The sequence below is a fragment of the Lactuca sativa genome, chromosome 4 (genome assembly GCF_002870075.4).
Source record: "Lactuca sativa cultivar Salinas chromosome 4, Lsat_Salinas_v11, whole genome shotgun sequence".
Classification (NCBI taxonomy): Eukaryota; Viridiplantae; Streptophyta; class Magnoliopsida; order Asterales; family Asteraceae; genus Lactuca; species Lactuca sativa.
In genome coordinates, this window is record NC_056626.2 from 40,340,230 (window position 1) to 40,345,006 (window position 4,777).

General features: G+C 27.2%; 1 pseudogene; it reads left to right on the forward strand.

Moving 5' to 3' along the window:
* The first annotated feature begins 1,377 nt into the window (after window positions 1-1,377).
* LOC128133410 (uncharacterized) lies at window positions 1,378-4,265 on the forward strand (annotated as a pseudogene).
* The last annotated feature ends 512 nt before the right edge of the window (window positions 4,266-4,777 follow it).

Sequence of the window (4,777 nt, forward strand, 5' to 3'; positions counted from 1 at the left end):
TTATGTTCATGGTCTATTATTACTGAAGTTGATGTTTTTCCTGCAAGTTTATGCTTATGGAATAGTTTGGGTTCCATGTACAGGTACAATATATATTGTTTCACATATAGCCGACCGGATATCTTGCAACTAAATTTGCTTAAGTGGTTGGAAAGAAAAGCATAATCCAAGGACTCTATTTGCATTTGGGTAAGATCAAGTAAACTTTTATGTAACTACTATGCATCTATGAGTTAGATTTTCACTAATATATTGCTCAATAGCCTTTGGTCATGCTATTATTTTATAATTTCTGCAATTACCATGAACTACTTTAAATTCAGTATATTTTGCCTCTTAAATGCAAGATATACATGCTTATTATAACATCTTACTTATAGTGTTGTACTTTCAAAAATGTTCCCAATTATGGCTATAATAAACAAATAAATAAAAGTACGTTGCTATATTTGTATTCTTTTCGTGATCAAATAAGCACTTAAATCATTAAGTACTATTCATGTATTCCTCCATAACAAGTATATACGACTCACTTCTATCATTTGATTACAATTGTTATATTTACAAGAGTTCATATAATCAACCTGGGATATGCTCTTATTTCGTAATCTGGAATTCATTAAGGATTGTATTACAAATAAAATGTTATGTCTAACAAAAAATCCATAACCAACCATTTAGTAACACTATATAACATCATAATTATTTTATTCAAAGAATCATATAAACAAAAAAAAAAAAAAAAACTTACTCTTGCAAAGAGTACTTTAAAGCATGATCTTTAATACATTAAGCGATGTATTTCTTATGTAAAAGTTCCAAATGACTCACCTTGCTGGTTAGTGAAGACTAACTATCACTTTGACCTTTAAATCTGTAATCAATGCACTCGATCAATCTCTTGCCAAAAACCTATTCACATAACATGCCATGCTCCTTTGAACTTGTCTTAACACATTAACAACATAATTGAAATCCTTATTCAAAATTATCACTTAATTGATGATTAATTTATCATTTCAACTTTTTGTGTCAAAACCAATTATAACTCCTACTATTACTACTACTAATAATAATAATAATAATACTAATAATAATAATAATAATAATAATAATAATCATCATAATCATAATCATAATAATAATAATAATAATAATAATAATAATAATAATAATAATAATAATCATAATAATAATAATAATAATAATAGTAATAATAATAATAATAATAATAATCATAATCATAATAATAATCATAATAGTAATCATAATAATAATCATAATAATAATAATAATAATAATAATAATAATAATCATAATAATAATAATCATAATCATAATCATATTCATAATCATAATAATAATCATAATAATAATAATAATAATAATAATAATAATAATAATAATAATAATTAGCTGAATAATAATAATAATAATAATAATAATAATAATAATAATAATAATAATAATCATAATAATAATAATAATAATAATAATAATCATAATAATAATCATAATAATAATAATAATAATAATAATAATAATAATAATAATAATAATAATGGAAGTGGTTAAAAGGTTTACCGGTCAAGATTGGTACGGATGTGGCATTTCCAGCCAAGTGGTGTTTTCGATTGTCTTGTATTCAATATACCCGAGTTCGAGTCATGTACCCCCTTTTTTTCATATTTTTTTGGGCCTCTTCAGTTCAGGGTTTCTTATTTTTTATTGTCCGCCTCCACCTCCTGGTATCGACTCCTACGCTTTCCTTCAAATCGACTCCTTCTCGCTTCTGTCTTCCCACCTTTTGTCTTCTGTGAACGCCACCCAAAACCCCCTCGTTGCTCGTCCCTTCTCCGACGCATTCACCCATTTTCCGACGTTCCTTCCCTCTCCGGCAGCATAGCTCATCCGTCATTACCCCTCTTTGCTCGATTTCTTCTCCCACAAAGGTAAAACCTGGTTTATTTATTTATTTATTTATTTTATTTATTTATTAATTTGAAGAATGTAATGTAGATGCTTAATCTTTGTTTGATTTCTTCTAGATTTTAATTCCCTGCAAGTCAGTCCCGCCTCACATCTCCCACTAACGGTCGTCGCCCTGCTCCCATCGCCATTCTCCACCATATCTGCTTCAACTATATGTTCGATTTCTTAAAGATTTTAATTCCCTGCAACTATATGAATGTAAGCCTAATCTTTTTGGTATCAAATTACTCCTTGGTATCTCTATATGTTTGTATTTATCAGTATGTCATTGTATTCCATTTCAGTTTTGTCAAACTTTTCCAAACTTAGAAGATGATTTAATTGATTTTCACAGGATAAGTGCTAGGGTTGAGCTAAATAATTGTTGTGTAACTTATTTTAAAGAGCATACATTGGTTATAGTCAAGTGAACCTATATTTTTGGTTGAGTTACAAATTAACTTATATTTGTTTCTTTTGTTGGGAGTAGATATATTGTTTATATCTGTTTCATCTGTTACAGGTTGAAAAGGGAAAAGATGCTACAATAGTGGCTTGAGAAAATGATTGCTTTTAAATCCAACTTATGTTTATGGTCTATTATCACTGAAGTTTATGTTTATGGTCTATTATTACTGAAGTTGATGTTTTTCCTGCAAGTTTATGCTTATGGAATAGTTTGGGTTCCATGTACAGGTACAATATATATTGTTTCACATATAGCCGACCGGATATCTTGCAACTAAATTTGCTTAAGTGGTTGGAAAGAAAAGCATAATCCAAGGACTCTATTTGCATTTGGGTAAGATCAAGTAAACTTTTCTGTAACTACTATGCATCTATGAGTTAGATTTTCACTAATATATTGCTCAATAGCCTTTGGTCATGCTATTATTTTATAATTTCTGCAATTACCATGAACTACTTTAAATTCAGTATATTTTGCCTCTTAAATGCAAGATATACATGCTTATTATAACATCTTACTTATAATGTTGTACTTTCAAAAATGTTCCCAATTATGGCTATAATAAACAAATAAATAAAAGTACGTTGCTATATTTGTATTTTTTTCGTGATCAAATAAGCACTTAAATCATTAAGTACTATTCATGTATTCCTCCATAACAAGTATATACGACTCACTTCTATCATTTGATTACAATTGTTATATTTACAAGAGTTCATATAATCAACCTGGGATATGCTCTTATTTCGTAATCTGAAATTCATTAAGGATATTACAAATAAAATGTTATGTCTAACAAAAAATCCATAACCAACCATTTAGTAACACTATATAACATCATAATTATTTTATTCAAAGAATCATATAAACACAAAAAAAATACTTACTCTTGCAAAGAGTACTTTAAAGCATGCTCTTTAATACATTAAGCGATGTATTTCTTATGTAAAAGTTCCAAATGACTCACCTTGCTGGTTAGTGAAGACTAACTATCACTTTGACCTTTAAATCTGTAATCAATGCACTGGATCAATCTCTTGCCAAAAACCTATTCACACAACATGCCATGCTCCTTTGAACTTGTCTTAACACATTAACAACATAATTGCAATCCTTATTCAAAATTATCACTTAATTGATGATTAATTTATCATTTCAACTTTTTGTGTCAAAACCAATTATGCTTCATGTATTAAGCTTCCATATGGCTTAATTCATTAAGCCCTTATTTTTTATTTTTTATTTTTTCCAATTTCACGACATTCACAATTTACGGTTTATAGATCCTACTACTACTACTACTACTACTACTACTACTACTACTACTACTACTAATAATAATAATAATAATAATAATAATAATAATAATAATAATAATAATAATAATAATAATAATAATAATAATAATTATAATAATAATAATAATAATAATCATAATCATAATAATAATAATAATAATAATAATAATAATAATAATAATAATCATAATCATAATAATAATAATAATAGTAATAATAATAATAATAATAATAATAATCATAATCATAATAATAATCATAATAGTAATCATAATAATAATCATAATAATAATAATAATAATAATAATAATCATAATAATAATAATCATAATCATAATCATATTCATAATCATAATAATAATCATAATAATAATAATAATAATAATAATAATTAGCTGAATAATAATAATAATAATAATAATAATAATAATAATCATAATAATAATAATCATAATAATAATAATCATAATAATAATAATAATAATAATAATAATAATAATAATAATAATAATAATGGAAGTGGTTAAAAGGTTTACCGGTCAAGATTGGTACGGATGTGGCATTTCCAGCCAAGTGGTGTTTTCGATTGTCTTGTATTCAATATACCCGAGTTCGAGTCCTGTACCCCCTTTTTTTTCATATTTTTTTTGGGCCTCTTCAGTTCAGGGTTTCTTATTTTTTATTGTCCGCCTCCACCTCCAAGTATCGACTCCTACGCTTTCCTTCAAATCGACTCCTTCTCGCTTCTGTCTTCCCACCTTTTGTCTTCTGTGAACGCCACCCAAAACCCCCTCGTTGCTCGTCCCTTCTCCGACGCATTCACCCATTTTCCGACGTTCCTTCCCTCTCCGGCAGCATAGCTCATCCGTCATTACCCCTTTTCTCGATTTCTTCTCCCACAAAGGTAAAACCTGGTTTTTTTATTTATTTTTTTATTTTTTTTATTTATTAATTTGAAGAATGTAATGTAGATGCTTAATCTTTGTTCGATTTCTTCTAGATTTTAATTCCCTACAAGTCAGTCCCGCCTCACATCTCC